This window comes from Bubalus bubalis, chromosome 5, assembly GCF_019923935.1.
Source record: "Bubalus bubalis isolate 160015118507 breed Murrah chromosome 5, NDDB_SH_1, whole genome shotgun sequence".
NCBI classification, from domain to species: domain Eukaryota; kingdom Metazoa; phylum Chordata; class Mammalia; order Artiodactyla; family Bovidae; genus Bubalus; species Bubalus bubalis.
The window spans coordinates 48,119,841-48,138,274 of NC_059161.1; the positions used below are offsets into that span (position 1 = coordinate 48,119,841).

General features: G+C 43.2%; 1 long non-coding RNA gene across 1 annotated transcript in view; it reads right to left on the reverse strand.

Annotated features, from left to right (window-relative positions):
* The window catches only part of LOC123333706, a 72,989-nt gene that overhangs the window by 14,159 nt on the left and 40,396 nt on the right, over positions 1-18,434 (reverse strand). Inside the window, exon 3 of the long non-coding RNA XR_006641094.1 lies at positions 15,320-15,526. This is a non-coding gene — a long non-coding RNA (uncharacterized LOC123333706). The remainder of the gene's footprint in view (positions 1-15,319; positions 15,527-18,434) is intronic.

Genomic DNA, 18,434 nt, shown 5'->3' on the forward strand with positions numbered 1-18,434 from the left:
TTCTATGATCCAACAAATGTTGGCAATTTGATCTCTGGTTCCTCTGCCTTTTCTAAATCCGGCTTGAACATCTGGAAGTTCACAGTTCACGTACTGTTGAAGCCTGGCTTGGAGAATTTTGATCAGGGAGCTGGATATCGACCCTAAGAGGCTCTGTTTTTCACACGGGAGAAAGCGAGGCCCAGGCAATCCCTCCTGTTGCAGCGCTGTGCTGCCGTGGGGGAGGGGCAATCAGTCAGGGTGCAGTCTTACCCTTCTCATGTGGTCCAGTCTCTGTGGTCCAGGGGAGATGCTTCAGCCTCACTTGTGAGTTCTGGCATTTTCACAATGCTGCCTTGCCTAAGGATAGTGGATAAGTTGGTCTTTCTTCAAGGGGAACTGATGTCAGAATGACCTATGTTGTCATCTTGATAGTGTCACTCTCTCTGAGGAAATATTTTTAATTAAATATACCATACATGTACTTCTTAATCCTTGAGACAATCCTATAGGATCAGTATATATCCTGAAGTCCATAACAGATATAGAGTTCATGGAGATTATTTTTATCTAATTCATAACTTCAGTCCATTATTCTAAATCAGGTAAAAATTTAGCAAAACCAAAGACCAACAGGGAGGTGTTGAGGCCAACATGCTCCCTAATGGGGTTCCTACCAGCCCATTGCTCATAGAGGGAAAATTTTGAGTTGCTTTTGCAGCAGGAGTGACATGCCTTTATTGGCTTGACCGTTTTCTCTTGACCAGTCTCCTATGAAGTCAGGAACTTAAAATTATGAGGTTCCTGGTTAGTTGAACCTTATATGGAGTTACAGCAAGTGTGAGCAGCTAACCAGCTCATGTAGACATCAGACTCATGGCCTGGGCCTAGGCAATGCTAAACAACTGGCAGAAAGGTAGCTGCCAGTGCTGGACATGAGGCATGGTCACAGTGGACAGCAGGGTGTGGCTTAGGCAGCCTCCCAGAACTGAAGGGTACTCAGCCCTTGCTGGGTTCTGTGGGCAGGATGTGCGCAGGGCTCAGCAGCTGCTCTGTGCCAACGCAGGTGGAACAGCTGCAATGAATGAGCCAAAGAGCCACCTCAAAGGCACACTGTGCCCAACTTCAAACACATGGCCTTGCTCTGGACAGCTGAGAAACAGCAGCAGCAGTGGCAGCAGCAGTAGCAACAAATGGACAGCCTGACCAGGCCTTGGTGGGGAGGGACGGAACGACTCCCTATTGTGCAGAGTAGGCCGGCAGGCAGAATCTCATAAAGCTCTGTCAATAGCAGCTGCAACCACGAGCCAAGAATTATCTTTTCATGTGAATAATTTGGACAGGGCTTTGGGTCACGCAAGAGTTCTTTCTCAGCTCAGTCATAAAAAATTCATCTGCCAATGTAGGAGACATAGGTTCGATCCCTGGGTCAGGCAGATGCCCTGGAGGAGGGCATGGCAACCCACTCTAGTGGAGAATCCCCATGGACAGAGGAGCCTGGCGGGATACAGCCCATGGGGTCACAAAAGAGTCAGACACGACTTAGCAACTAAACAACAACCACAAACTGTGCCCAAACCCAGGACCATTGCTGTCTATATTCCTGGCTCTGGATCCATATAGTAGAATCATATACTGACTATAATTTTATAACTATTAATACAATAATTAACATTATTGAGCTATAATGTCCCAGGCACTATTTTACAGCACTTCACAGTAATTCCACTGGAAAGCCATATTATTTGCACAGCCAAGTTTATTGATGAGGAAACCGAGGCTTGACGAGATTGAGATATTGGTGGTTACACAGCTCATGAAAGGCAAAGGTAGAATCCAAGCCAGACGTGTCTCCCTCCAGAGCCTGCTACCCCAGCCCATGTACTTCACTGCGGTGGGGGAACCAACTCTGTGGCTTTGTCTAGTTTGAGGGCCATGGCTCCATGGGTGTCTCGAAAACTGCCTCTTCCCAACACCCTTTCTCCTCGTGTTGAGGTCCCCAAACTCCTAGTGAAATGATGAACCTACACACCAGAGAGTGTTCATTCTTGTTTTACACCAACACATTTCTGGCCTCGATTCTTGTCAGATGAATGCTGATCTTTCCAAGTTTTGATCCTGAGAGCTTCCTCTTAGTCCGTTAGCTCTAACAGAATTCCTACTATGCAGAACAACCCTACTAGGTGCTGTGAAGGGAACCCACACTGTGACAGTCTTCACTCACTTTAGTGTCTGGCATGTAGCATTTCTTGAATGAACATATCCCTCATTCTAGAAATCACCTTAAAAAAAAATTGGATGTGCAGCTGAATCGAACCCCTGGGTTGAGAGAAACCACATTTCTTCATAAACTTTCTTGATCCCCAAAGTCCCTTTCCTCAGCCTGCCCCCAAAACTTTGCTGAAATCCAAAATGACCACTTACATCTCACTCTCTGCCTCCCTCTCTGTCCATCTATTTGGAGCATCAAGTTGAGAAGCCCATGCATATGCTCACTCGTTTCAGTCATATCTGACTCTTTGTGACCCTATGGACTGTAACCCACCAGGCTCCTCCGTCCATGGGATTCTCCAGGCAGGAATACTGGAGTGGGCTGCCATTTCCTTCTCCAGGGGATCTTCCCAATCCAGGGATCAAACCCATGTCTCTTACGTCTCCTGAATTGGCAGATGGGTTCTTTACCACTAGTGCCACCTGGGAAGCCCCGAAAAGCCCATAGAAAGGATTTAAAAACTAATAAATTTCACCACACTCTTCATGCATTGAATATTTTTAACTATGAAATAACGAAAAGACAGGCACAAAATCAGTTTCCCTGCACTCATAGAGCCTAGGTGTGGGAGCAGTTTCTGCCTTGTGCACGCATGCCCATGAGTGTGACTAAAGCAGGGGCAGTGAAGTTATCACCTAGCATTTGCACTCCATACACATTTGCAGGTGAATTTTGTCTCCACCTGGAGTTGGAGGGAGAACCTTATATCAGGGTTAAGGTAGTTGCTTTGACCTACAGCCCTGTGGGTGGCCTGAGTGGGGACCAGGACTGAAGTTTTACCAGAAGATGGGGGAATAAAGAGGTAGGTAGGAGCCTAGACTGAACTTAAGCTCAAGGTCCTCCAGAAAGGGACCCCTAAAGCGTATTTCTTCTTCGGGTAATTAAGCATGGACAAGGAATATGGGAAAATGTGTGGCAGTTGAGCAGCCATTTTCCATTTTTTCTTGCCTATGGCCATGGCTCAAGAAGGTGGGAGCAAGGAGTCCATAAATAGTCTGGCTCTAGTTTAACAGGGACAGTTCCTTTCACCATCACAGCTTTAGCATGTGTTAAAAATGACAATGCCATCCAGTGTCAATCGTTCCAGAGAGAGCCTTCACTCCTAGTTACAGCAATGAAATCGCTGGTGGGTGGTCCCGCTATTGGCCGTCTTCATTACCATCTCATTGTGCGAGGCCCAGTGCACTTTGGAACCCTCAGGCATTTTAAAAGCTTTTCATGCATCAGAGTGGCTTGACATTCATATTTATACATGTCACTTGCAGGGCAGCAGAATCCCCTTTCTTGAGATCCTCATCCTTTGTACATTCAAGGTCACACCCTATTTAAGCAGGAATTGTAATATAGCCTGAGAACGCCAAGCCACCATAACTCAACTCTGCAAGCCGGAGTCCTCTTGGGTACTCAAAGCTCCCTGCCTCTTGATTAAAAGTCAAAGTGAAACCTAGAATAAGCTTCTCCAATCAAAGTATTTGGGTTTACCTTAGAAACTTTGTAATGTTTGGAAACTTTGTGAACTTTTAAAATTGACTGTCTGCTTTAAAAAAAATATCCCTCAATGGTACATTTCTAAGCAAAGTGGGCTTCTCTAAACCAGAAACCTGGGCATCAAAGCCAATTCCTTTTCCTTCTTTCTACTGTAAGTAATCAGTTGCAGCACATCTAGTCATGAAGTATCTTCCAATCTCACATTTTCATCTTCGCCCTAAATCTCTAGTATTGTTTCTCTCTATTCTGTCCCTATACTCTACCAGGATAAATTTTCTAAAATATAAGCCCAATCATACCAGGTTCCCTACAGGTTTCAAATTTAACAACTTTCTTAGTACAGCTTAGGTGGCTCCGTGGTAAAGAATACACCTGCCAATGCAGGAGATGTGGGTTCCACCCCTGGGTTGGGAAGATCCCCTGGAAAAGGAAATGGCAACCCACTCCAGTATTCTCACCTGGGAAATCCCTTGGACAGAGGAGTCTGGAGGGCTGTAGTCCATGGGGTCACAAAAGACTCAGATACGACTTAGTGACTAAACAACAACAATAACCTCAGCTTCTCCAGGTGCTACACTACCTTCCCCTCCAGCCAGATCTCTGAAAGGGCTTTGCTCCCTCACACTCTCCAACTCCAGCATTAGCTCTTCCTGGTCATGGGGAAGTTTCTCCTCCTGTTGGTTAACTTCTGTTTCTCGTTGAAACCTCAGCTTAAGCACCTTTACCTTTACCCTGACCTGTGCCCCCATGCCATACTGTGTGCATCTCATAGACAGTATGGCCCACGGAATTGTCATTGTTGATTTGCTAGGTAGTGATGACCATGAGCCCCTTGAGCGCCGGAACTGTATCTCTTCTTTCTCTGGATCCCAGGGATTCCATAAGGCTGGCCCATAGAGAGTGGGCAAGTGATTGTTGAATCAAATCAGTTTTGCTAAATCACACTGGAAATAATCTTTCAAGCTGACAGCCTATGTTAAGAGTCTGAACAAATAGCTTCTTGGCACCCCTTGACATTAAATGAGGAACAACTGAACTTCTAAACAAGAGGCTGTGAGAGATGGACAATGGGAAGAACCTTGAAAGGCCAGGTGAGGCGGGGCAGGAGGCACGTGCTGCTTCTCCTCCACATCCTCTGCCACCCCAGCCTGGTGCTATTTGCCCAAGCTCATGGGAGCTGGTTTGCTTGCTTTCATGGTCAGTTTGCCATTTCCTCCTAAGGAGATAAGGGTGGCATTGGGAACCTTCTCTCCTCCAAGGCCACCAACAGTTTACATGAGAATTTAATACCAAATGGCAGAATGAGTCACCAGACCCCCAGGGCCAGAAGGAAATGAGATATTCAGGATTGATTCATTAATAGCACTCCCCAGCTTTCACAGAGGTATTTTAGTTGATAACTTTGTGAAATGAAAAGGGATTCTTTCTCTGTTTCTGAGAGCCACTTTGAGATGAGGTTGGAGCAAACATTCTGAGAATAGAGACTTGCGTAGAATTTGCTGAAAGCTGGTTGGGCGATCTCACAGGAGATTTCCCCACTTTGCTTGTGACCTCCCAGGCACACAGCTGGCAGCCTCCAGGCTGCCCTTTCTCATCTTTGAGTGGCCTTTGTTTAAGCTTTAGATGGATGTGTGCAAGGTCATTTAAGTGATCTCCCACAGTTTATTTCAAGCATTTACAGGAGGGTGGCTTCAGGAATTTAAGTACACTGTAAACCATAGATCGTCTCCCTAGAGGCACTGTGTCCAGCATTCGTTCTACATTTTAAAAGATGGGATAATGCATAGTTCTTGAACCACTGCCAGTGTCCCAGAAAGGTCCTGGGTACACGGGAAATGCCTTCAAGGGCCCCTCCTAGGGCTGTCCAGAAGGGTTGTCACTCAGTGTGGCCCCCAACTTTCTCTCCCCTCCACAACCGGATTCTCCTTAAAACCCTTCCCAAAGCCTCTTTTCTAGAATTCAATGACAGAATCTGAAAAAAATCTGAGAATTTCTTAAAGCCCAAGGATATAAACTAAGTCTCTTACAAAGTACGATTGTCCCTCTCCAGCACTGTAAGCAAGCTCTGACTCACTTCCCCTCCTAGATAGGATTTCCTCCACATGTACTCCTGGTGCAAAGGGATTCTTTGAATGCCTTTGCCATTACCCTTGCTTCTACAGTTTGTTTCTAGGTCCAGCCACATGACAGCATCTCCCAAGTTTTTGGCAGTACCCAAACTGGCCTTGCTTCTGGGTTAGTCCCTGGGGATGAGTCACCCAGCACCTTCCATAGGCATCACTGGGCATAGATTAAGTTGTCCCACGCCTACAGAACCTCCATCATTAGAACTCAGGCTCCCCCTAGTCTAGCCAGCTAGGCCTGCAGCAACTCCCACTGTGTCTTTCAGGAAGTATCAATTACAATCGACCTTCCATGTGCTTAATTGTTCAGTCATGTCCAACTCTTTGTAACCCCATGGACTATAGCCCACCAGGCTCCTCTGTCCATGGGATTCTCCAGGCAAGAATACTGGAGTGGATTGCCATTCCCTTCTCCAGGTGTCTTCCCGACTCAGGGATTGGAACCAGGTCTCCTGCATTGCAGGTGGATTCTTTACCATCTGAGCCACCAGAGAAGCCCTCCATAACCACAACGAATTGGCCCCAGGACCCATCACAGATACCAAAATCTGCGGATACTCAAGTCTCTGATAGAAAATAAGAATCTCTTATAATCACATATAATCTATATTATATATAATACTGCAGTATTTGCATGTAATTTACATACATCCTCTCCTGTACTGCAAACCATCTCTAGATTACTTATAATACCTGATATAATGTAAATGCTGTGTAAATGTAAGTGCTATGTAAATAGCTGCTTGTGTGCATCAAATTCAAGGTGTGCCTTTTGAAACTTTCTGGAATTTAAAAAAATATTTTCCATCAATGACTGGTTAAATTTGTGGGTGCTGGACTTGTGGACATGAAGGGACAACTGTGTATTTAGCATCAGTTCAAACAAAAGCTGCAATTTAGTAAGTGAGCAAATCAGACTTACAGGAGTTCACAGGACATACCCATCCTAATCATGTACTTGAAGTATTCTCACATGATTGAGGCTAAACTAAACTATGCATATGTGTTCAGTGGTGTCTCACTCTGTAACCCCATGTACTATAGCCCGTCAGGCTCCTCTGACCATGGGATTATCCCAGTAAGAATACTGGAGTGGGTTGCCACTTCCTACTCCAGGGGATCTTCCAGACCCAGGGATTGAACCCAGGTCTTCTGCAGCACCTGCATTGGCAGGTGGATTCTATACCACTGAGCCACCTGGGAAGCCCAAAGACCTTACTAAAGCCTTTCAGGGAGGTAGTCACTACTCGGCAACATCTGTTCTTGCCAATTAATCATCATGAAATACAAAAGATGTCAATTATACATATAAAGGTATGCCCTTGATCTATTCATATTTCACCCTGAGTATTGTAAGGTAGTACATGGAATGTTTTTGATGTTTTCATGAGTGTAAGAATTGCTGATGAGAATGATCACATTAAAGAAGTACACTCATTTTATTAAGCCTTACATTTTTTTTCTGTGATAGATGAAAAGAAACAATTTCAGTTTAGTTTGTCAGAAATCTTACATTCTAATTGGTGAACACAGGGAACAAATACACACACACACAAAAAACAAACAAATGTGATCGTTTCAGGTAGTTCTAAGTGCCCTGAGATAAAATGAGGCACAATAGGAGAAAGCACTGGGATTGGGACACTGATTGAGCAAGAGCATGAAGACATCTCCTCCAAGGGACCATTTGAGCTGAGGCCTAAATGATACAGGGCTTCCTCAGTGGCTCAGTGGTAAAGAATCCACCTGCAATGCAGGAGCCACAGGAGATGTGGGTTCGATCCCTGGGCTGGGAAGATTCCCCTGAAGGAGGGCATGGCAACCCACTCTAGTAGTCCTGCCTTGAGAATCCCATAGATAGAGGAGCCTGGCAGGCTACAGTCTATGAGGTCGCAAAGAGTCAGGCACAACTGAAGCAACTTAGCACGCACACACACCAAATAAGACAGAGGTTGGTACACAAAGATCTGGAAGAAGAGTCCTCCAAACAGTCAGGACAGCAGGAGCAATGGTCTCAAGACTGAAGGTGGTTGAAAGGCCAGTGAGGCTGGAGGGCAGAAAACAATAGGATGGGGATTTCAGGGGAGATACGGGGGAAAGCAGGGTCTGGATAGTGGTGGCCTTTTTGAACTTCATTTTAAGCATAATTAAAAGACATAAGATAGTTTAGTATGGAGGGTGACATAAATCTGATTTATGCTTTAGAAAAACTGCTTCATCTGCTCTGTGAAAGACAGACAATAGGGTTCAGGGAAGCGATTCAGATGAGAGGAGATGGGACCTTGGACCATGATGGGAGATATAGTTTAGAAGATGTACCACAGACTGGATGCAGTGTTTGAGGGAAGGAGAAGAATCAATGACTCCAAGCTTTACAGTCAGAGCAATTGAGTGGATCACGATGCCATATAGGGAAAGGGGGAAAGTCTGGTCATGATGGAGAGGACATCTTCTAAAGGAAGGGAAAAATCCAAGTTCAGTGGGGACATGACACTGCTGATTGTCAGGCGCTTATCAGTCATCTGAGTGAGGATGTTGAGATGAGCATTTGAATCTGTAGCTCAAAACAGTGTTAGAGCTGGATAAATAAGAGTAATGGTCAACAGCAAAAGGTAAGTCTTAAATCTATAAAACTGGATGAGGTCACCTTGGAAGAGTTTAAATTAATTAGAAAGTCAAGAATGGAATCCTGGGGCACCCCAACAACAGCTTGAGAGAAGTGGAGACAAGGAGCCATGAGGGGAGCTGAACACAAAGTAACATGAGTAGGGGCACAGCCAAGCTAATGTGGCATCTTGGAGGTTCAGGGAAGAGAGTGCTTCCTGGGGGAGGGGGCAGCCACTCACACCAAATGCTGCTGATTGCTCTCATGGGAGGAAGCAGAGGTTCCTGGCTTTGGCACTGGGAACCTTGATCAAAGCCATTCCAGTGCAATGAAGGGGACAAAAGATATGATTGGACTGGTCTTAAAAGATACTGAGATGTGAGGAAAGGGAAACAATGAGTCATCACAATTATTGCAAAGATTTTCCTCTGAAGGGAAGCACAGAAATAAGGCTGGGTGTGGAATGGGAAGAGGTGTCGAGAGACTGTTTTTAACATGAATGCAATGGGCTTCCTAGTGGCTCAGACGGTAAAGAATCTGCCTGCAATGCAGGAGCCCTGAGTTCAATCCCTGGGTAGGGAAGATCCTCTGGAGGAGGAAATGGCTACCCACTCCAGTATTCTTGCCTGGAGAATTCCATGGACAGAGACTATAGTCCGTGGGGTCACAAAGAGTCAGACGTGACTGAGTGACTAAGATACACAACGGATTCTTATTTGCTTGCTGATGTAAAGGAATAAAAGACAGAGAGAAATTAAGGCAGAAAGACATAGAGGAAATAATTGCAGGAGCAAAGTCCTTGAAACAAGTACAAGGGATGAAATTCAAATCATAAATGGAGGAGTTGGCCTTAGAGAGAAGCAGGTACACTTCCACTTAAAAGGAAGCAAAATGATTTCAGTTCAGTAACTTTCAGCTCTCGAGTCCCAGCAAAGAATAAATGGATAGGTAGGTTGAGCATGCATTGGAATTTTAATAAGCATGCATGATCAAGGAAGACAGAGGCACAGTTGTTAAGGGCATTTGCAAAGGAGTGTTTATACTGCTCAGCTAGGAATCTCAGCTAAGAAAGGAAGTGAGAATGTGTGTGTGTGGGAGGTGGTGGTGGTGGTGGTGATGAATAGTGAAAAAAGTGGAGGTGGGCCAATAGGTTGTCAGTCATGCTAGAGCCACAGTGCTGTCTGAGGGGGATAATAGAACATTAATAGGAAGAATAAGATGCCTGAACTTGAGATTTTGGAAGTTATGCAATTGCCATTAATGACGAGGTCTAGAGTATGACCATGGGAGTGTGTAGCCAGCCTCTACAGGACGAGATCTTTGAAGCAAAGGAGATTAAAGAAATAAGAGGCCCAGATATTAGCTGGATCATCAACATGAAGTTTGAAGTCACTATGAGTGATGTTAGTGGGAGAGGAGGTCAGTAAGCAAGGTGCCTGAGCTGAATGACTGAGAGAAATTGGGAAGTCAGTATGTTCCAGAAATGAGGAGGTGTAATTGAGTAATGAATGGGGGTTTCCAGGTGGCTTATTGGTAAAGAATCTGCTTGCCAATTTAGAAGACGTGGGTTCAATCACTGGGTCGAGAAGTTTCCCTGGAGAAGGAAATGGCAACCCAGTCCAGTATTCTTGCCTGGAGAGTCCCATGGACAGAAGAGCCTGGTGGGTTACTGTCCATGGGGTTGCAAAAGAGCGGAGTATGACTGAGCAGCTAAACAGCACAGCAGCAATGAGTAATGAAGTCCGATGACACTTATTTCAAAAAAAGATTTTGAAGAAGAAAAGAGGAAGCAGCAAACGGAGCAAGACACCCACTGTACCTCTAAAGCTTGTGATATGTAGGGTGTAGAATAAAAATAGCTTCTTCTTGTGAGAACTTCAAGGAAAGCAGGATCCTCAGAACAACACCAGATGTCAATGAAAGCAACAAGGTGATGGGAACTTTCAGATGCTGAAAGAGGAGAGGAAACTTCAACAAGTTGCTTAATGTTTGTTAGTGTTCAGTGAGGAGAAGGCGATGGCACCCCACTCCAGCACTTTTGCCTGGAGAGTCCCATGGATGGAGGAGCCTGGTGGGCTGCAGCCCATGGGGTCGCGGGGAGTCGGACACGACTGAGTGACTTCCCTTTCCCTTTTCCTTTTCATGAATTGGAGAAGAAAATGGCAACCCACTCCAGTGTTCTTGCCTGGAGAATCCCAGGGACGGGGGAGCCCAGTGGGCTTCCGTCTATGGGGTCGCACAGAGTCGGACACGACTGAAGCGACTTAGCAGCAGCAGCAGCAGCAGTGTTCAGTGGGACAACTAAGATATACTCCAACCTTTTGTTCCAGTCTCATCAGGGTTATTTACCTGGGCTCCACAAACCTTCACGGTATTTCATAGAGCCTGCTGTGTTTGTGTTGAGTGGTCCTAGGATTAAGGACCACACTATAGAGATGGTCTGTCCAGGAGATTAAATGACTCTGAAAGATTTATAGTTGTAAACAGTGCCACTAGGCTGCCTACTAAATGCTATAAAGCGGGACTCACATAACACATGGTGTAACCCAACCAGAGGCTGCCTGTAGTGAAGGGAAGGGGCCTGTGGAATGCTGGGGGTCCTGACAGCTCCCTCTCTGGCCAGACTTCTCTCTTAGAACTGATCCTAGTCATCTGAATTCAAATATCATGTTTTCAAAGAACTCCATATGTAAAGGAAGAAACCCAGAAGCTATTAGATTTGAGACCAGAAAAGTTAAAAGTTCTAGGAAGGTTCTGAGCAATTTAGCAAAAGAACACTTCAGTCTTCAAGATCATCCCCCTTTTTGTTTTGTGGTGTTTATATTAGAGTAGGAATGCCTAAATGAGGAATCTCAAGGACGTTATGCCTGGACCCTAATATCTGTGATCATAATGCTGTGAAATGAGCTATTAATATACTTCAATAATAAATTGTAGGGAAGATCTCATAATACTTTAAAGTGACATAACATTTTTAACTGACAGAATACAAGTAGCAGAATTTTTAAAACGTATTTGCTCCTAGATAGAGCATACAAACTTTCAGTATAAAGCAAAATCTTTTGTCCAAAAGCATTAGTTTAGAAATGAAATTCAGATGAAAGTGATTTCAATACTATGATTAAGCATATATACATAATTGGTTCTGTTTTATTGATTAAATTATATTCAGACAAATGACCTGTGAGTTCTGTCAAATACCTGATTTTTTAAAAATTCTGTTACTTCAAGTCAAAGGATTTGATGACTTGAGTCCAAATGAATGCATCATCTTGGTCAAGGCATCTACATGGTTCTTAGGGATAAAAACTTAATTAGATTAGACTGATTTAGAGGAATTGGGGGAGGGTTGATGTTTAATGTAAGTTTATATGAATAAACTTTTGCTGTTATAGAAAGTGATAAGAAACCAGAATTGGGAACCAATATAAAAATAACAGCAATTGACATTTGTAATGATTTAAAACAGAGGGAAAAAAAGAATTGGCGAAGGTAACTAAGTAGAGTGATGATCTGAGAACAATGTTCTTTGGTCCAAGGTTAGCATAGATACGAAAGTCTGGTGGCAACTGCCACACAGACGCTGCGATGCAACTTCCCCGTTCTCAGTCATGTCTTGGTGGTAGTGATGTTCTTATTGTTGTTATGTTTTTTGTTACATGTGCAACCAATAGACTACAGTCAATACCCATATTTGCTGACAGAGCCCTTTTCTACTTCTTGGTATTTAGAACTTAACTTTTCTCAAATCTCCAGAAACTTTCAACTCAAATAAACAGATAACTTTGGTGACTAAAAGAGATGTGAAATATACCACCTGATAATTCAGGGAAAGAAATTCTCCTTTTCCATTCTCCATGGGTATACTAAGAGGCATTCAAAGAGCCACTGGAATTTAGGGATGAAGGAAAAAACTGAAGTCTTCCAGAAAACTCAGCTTTATGTAATAGAAGCAGAATCTCCTTCACCATTCTTACAATTGCACAAAAAGCTACCCTAAGTCTTGATTAACTGCTTGCTGTCTAAATTCTTTGTGCTTTCTGAGAGCAATCTGCCACAATTTTTTTAAATCCCAATTAGAATTTGTGAAAGAAATATTCATTTGATTGGTAAGGCTTTGATATCTAAACATGTTCTTTTTACTGGCATATCTTTCTCATTTGAAGGCATACCACAAAAAGGAAAATAATGGGTTTTCTACTAGGGTTTGATTTCATAGCACAAGGAGGTAACATGCCTACCTGAAGTAGACATTTATAGGTTGAAATCCTTTGTTTTTAAAAACCTATTATATAGGGAAGGGAATTCGTAAGTCAGAGGCTTTTTTTGAGGATCCACCTAATATAAAGGACGACCAGTCCCCAAAACACAGCAAGCACTCAGTAAATGCAGGTATTACTAGCTCTATTATCTGAAGCCATCTGTCACGCTATTGCGACAACCTTCCAACTGGTTCACTGCTTCCACCCTTCCTCCTCTTTACAGTCACCAGAGTAAGATTTTATCTGGGGTGCACCTCACAGCATTCAGGATCTTGGTTCCCCTGACCAGGGATGGAACCCCCACGCTCTGCAGTGGTGGGTTCACAGGGTCTCAGCCACTGGACCACGAGGGGAATCCTAAGAGTAATTTTTAAACATACAAATAAGACCATGTCGTTTCTCTCCATAAAGCTTCCAGTGGCTGCCCATTGCTCTTAGAAAAAAATACAAGCATTTCATTTTGCTGTCACCCACAGTGGGGCAGCACTTTCTCCATGATCCGGCTCCTACTTGGCTCTCTCACAGGCTCTCTCGCCACTCGCTCTTCTCTTCACTCTCTGCTGTAATATCTAACATCTTTCTGTCCCTCCGATGTCCCAAGGTCATTCCCATCCTGCTGCCTTTGCCCTCGTATGTCCTCTCCCAGGCCACTGTTCTCCCAGATTTGCTGGCTCCTTTTCCCTGTCATTTAGGTCTTAGATCTGATGTTGCTTCCTTGAATGATCCTTCCAAACAGTCTTACTCCACACACACTCTTCATCCAGTGACTCTTATTTTCCTCATTGCGTTCTCACTATCTAAAATTATCTTGGTAACTGATTTAATTATTGCTTTATTTCCCAGCTTCCTCCGTAGAATATAAACTCCATGAGAAATATTTTCTGTTTAGCAAATAATAAATGTTCAATAAATAGCTGCTAACAAAGGAATCACTGTGGGAGTGAATGCACTCATGAAATTCTTATCATCCTTAAAACAAAAATAACTTATGTTTTAATTAAGCTATGGGTGTGTTTGCATGTGCAGGACATAAAGATTTTTAGCGGATTTGTATGGTTATAAAAATCAACAGTGACAGGGTTTCGTGGTGCTAAGAAAATGCAATAGTCTTTCCCTAGAGGCCAAAGTCTCAGGGAACACTGATGAAAATGATCTGGCTTTGATTTGTGTGCTTAATTCAGACTTAAGACTTACGATTCAACCTTTCTAGTCATGGTAGAATCCCATACTCATATGGGCAATAATACGCAACAGGAACAAAGATGAGAGGACCTCCCTCATGTGTGTTTATTTCCTCGGAGTTTGATTCATTGAAAAGACAAGAGAAATGGGAGGTTTCACTTCGCTGAGGAAGTCTGAGCTCTCCCATGTTTCTGTCTTTCCAGGTAACCACACAGTCTCACCCTGGGGAACGGAGAGATGATAACACATAACTGGCTTCTCTCCAAGCACCTTAGGATAGAAGTTCATAGAAAGACACACAGACATGTGTAGACCCAACTTGAGCATGCCATGTCTCTTGCCCAGATACACATTGACCTCTGCCTTTTCAAAGGCAAAATTTGATCCATTAATGTTCTCCAGTGTTGGTTTCATAAAGCATTTGGATGGGCCCTTCTTCACAAATGAATAAAAATGAGTAAAGTCCTCAGAATCAAAGGAAAGCCAGGACTGGCTTCCAGAAGCACGAGGCAACCCAGAGAGTCCATCTGCAGCCAAACCATGCAACAGACCCAGACACAGCTTAGAGGCTGGCAACAAGTCTGCCTGCAGGATCTGCCAAGGAGCCAGATGCTGTTGCTTCCAAACCTTGGCATCAGGGCCCCTGATTGCCATCCAACAAAGAGGAAAAATAGGAATGATATAATGTGGTGGGATAAAACACATCCCACCTCAACCTTTTTTATTACTCACTGGAAAAAAATATGGAAGATATTTATGGGAAAGTACCAATGTTTTTGGAAATATTGTACATACATTAGCTACAACACTATTTTTGCCAAATGGGAAATATATTTAAAATATGCAGTCTGCGTCTGTCTAAAAATAAATTGTCATCTTTTCTGATCAATGTATATGTCCAGGATATGGAAATGACTCTGCTAATTGAGGATGCTGTCAACCAGCGCACTTGTAAGTTACCAAGAAGTAAAGTTGTGAAGAAGTCTGTCTGTGTTATGTGCATAAAATAGCAATTAATGTTGTTGTCATATGAAGGGAGTTTAAGAAAGATTGGGCTTTGAAAAAAGAAGAACTATCCAATGAAGGTGGAGTGTTGAATTTCATGGTTATATAAAGTATTAGGAGTTATGTTAGGTTGGATGAGATAAGATGTTTATGAAGAAGTAGAATGTGGTGAAGAATTGTGTTTGCCAAGGCTCCAGGGTGGTATTAATAACCCACTATATATGACAAAGTACTGTGTAAAGTACTGGTACACAGTGAAAATTCATTGTCATTCCTCTTCATCTGCTTAAATTAGCAGATTAATATCACTTTTGATAATCCTTGTGAAATTTCTATTGTTTTGAGAATCACTCAGAGTTCTACATCTGAAAATTAAAAACACCAGACAGAAAAGGGATTGTACCTTCTTTGCCGGGTGAGACTGAGGTTCCACTTTTCCCCGGATTCACGTTCACCTGAAATTCTGCCCTCGAAGTCACTGCAGGCTTGAGTAGCACAAGTGGAGTTGATTCCAGGAGGCTTCAGTTAAAATGCATATTGCCTCAGCACATTATCACAGGCAAATCTGTCATCTTAGCTTGTTGACAGGCATTTGAAAACAAGGGACAATCTGTGGGTGAGGAAGGATGCGATGAAGGCATCAGGTAAGGCAAGCCTGGCACCCAGTGCTGACTGAGGGTCATAGGGGCCAGTGCTCTAAACAGGTGCAACCCTGGGGAAAATTCACTCTCATCACTGCTTGGCCATGTTGGAGCATCATTTCATGTTCTGTCACAAAACTGAGAATCTAGGATAAATACCCAAAGAAACAAGTTTTTGGTATAAATTGCAGCTGTTTTCTTGCTAGGGGGCTTCCCTGGTAGCTCAGCTGGTAAAGAATCCACCTGCAATGCAGCAGACACCAGTTCAATTCCTAGGTAGGGAAGATCCCCTGGAGAAGGGAAGGGCAACCCACTCCAGTATTCTTGGCTGGAGAAGTCCATGGACAGAGGAGCCTGGCAGGCTACAGTCCATAGCGTGGCAAAGAGTTGGACATGACTGAGCAACTTTCACTTTTCTAGGATTTCTAAGTCCTCCATCTAAATGTAATCATTGCAACTTAAATATTATTTCTTAACCCAAGATTCTTGGGTTTCTCAAATGAATGAAAAAAGGCAATCAATTGGAATATGAAAGATTATTCCAGATAGGGAAGACTTTATTTTTTGGTATTTCATACCGTTCTCACAATTTACAGAAAGAAAAATGACCCCAAAGAAATACAGCATTTTTGTTTAGAACCCTCACAAAGACCTTCTCAACCCCTCAGATCATGTTTCAGAGAAGATCATTGCTTTAAAGGAAAGCCTGAAAAGGCCTGGATTCAAATTCCTACTCCATTCTTGGAACAAGTGTACACACACAGACAAAATTACTCGTCCACTACAGCCCACATATGTTTGTGCCTGTGTGCTCAGTCATGTCTGAATCTTTGCAACCCTGTGGACTCTAGCCAGCCAGGCTCCTCTGTCCATGGAATTTTCCAGGCAAGAATACTGGAGTGGCTTGCCATTTCCTTCTCCAGGAGATCTTCCCGACCCGGAGACTGAAGCTGCGTCTGTTGCATCTCCTGCATTGGCAGGCAGGTTCTTTACCAGCTGAACTACTGGAGAAACCCACTAGAACCCACACACCCTTTTTCAGATTTTGAAAGATCAAGCTATCAAAGTTCTCTTCCACTTTACAAGGATGTTGATTGCTGGAACAAGGCAAGTCTGCACTGATCTTTTACTCACTATAGTATTTGTGCTAAAAGGATAACGGGTCAAGAAAAACTGAGAAAATATTTTTAATCTCAGATTTGACCTTCTCACTCTTTATTGATTCTCACTAGTCCCCCAAAAAGGTAGAAAAAAGGATAAGACTATCATACCAGTAAAATCAAAGAGATTTTCAAAAATTCATGTTCGATACATTTCCAAACTGGAGCAGGGGGTCAGGTTTAGCTCAGGTTAAAACTGTTAGGATATAAACACAAATTCATCACTGCTACAGTCAGCAGAGCATACGTACATTCCAGAGTGTCAGGCAGAGGCCCATGATTTGTGTCACTGCAGAGAATGATAAATCACTGTTGAAGACACAAGAACCAGAATCACCGCCACCATGTAATAGATCATGATGCACCCCAATCTCTTCCAAACGTTATTTACAGTTATCAGGGGCTGAAGATGGCAAAGCGCAAATGGATATTAATCTTTACACTCCCAGGCCTCGGCCAGCTCAGGGTTGCTGCCTCTTAGCGTCTACCCATGATTTCCAGCAATGTGATAAGCTCTAGCTATGTACAGTCTGTCCAAAAGGGATCAAATATAAATATTTCCAAAAAGAAAGAGTGTTTCAAATCCCATCAATCAAAGCCTTTGAGAACTCTGTCACTGAAGCATTCTGGAAGAGATTGCTATGTGAGAATTTGTTCCAGAAAGAAGTGACTGAAGCAATGAATGAGGCCATGTTATAGAAAGGAGAGTGGGGTGGAGGTAGGATGGGAGCTGGGCAGAGTCAGCACACAGGAAACAGCAGCAGAGAGAGAGACTCTCCTATCAAGAACCCTGGCACTTGAACTGGAGCTCTTTTCTCTAAAGCCTGTGATGAAACTGTTATTTTATCTTTATATACCTTGGCTTCCTAACTGCAGATTAAATGGGTGTTTGTCCCCGTGACATCCAACATATGGCCTCAGGTTAGGGCTACATTCACATCTTCTTAATTCCTAGATTTATTTCTGAAGATTCCAAACCCCACTCTATACCACCCATATTAAAATGTACCAACATCCCACATTAGAAAGCACTTTTATGCTATAAAAATAAATTTTCAAATTATAATTTTGCTTTTGAAATTATATGGCTATGAGTAATTTAAATCATTAAATTACTTCAGTGATGGTTTCCGGGCAGTTCTTGAGTCTACATAGGAATTCTTGTAAAGAGAAAATCTGTACATTGTTTTCAAGTGCAGTGTGATTTTTATTAATACTAAATTTGGTGATTGAAGAGGTAGCGGTGATCAGGTCATGTTGTGCAAATTAAGGACTTATTAATTTCAGTTTTATAGTTTTCCTTTGAGACAATGCATTTTTCAGTTCTCAAATATTTGCTTGGTCTCTAAATACCTATTTGAGTGGTTAATAACTGGAATGAGCTGTCCCAAGTCCTGAAGAGTAAAACCGTCGCATGAGGGGATTCCATCCGTTAAACTCTGCAGCCCAGTGTCCTAAGTTTCCCCAGAGTTCTGGTTTCTCTACAGGTCTCTGACAACAGAGTACACAAAACCCACTTAGGTGCCCAAAGAAACTGCCCTGTGAGGGAAGGAATACCACGGCAGGAGGCAGACCGCTGTAGCAGTCTATCACAAGGATGGCTCCAAAGACTCCAAGGACAAGATGGTCCCTTTTGTGATCTTGATTTTTTAATATCCTTTTCAATAGACCTACAGGTCACTCAGGAGTAAAGAATCTACCTGCAATGCAGGAGACT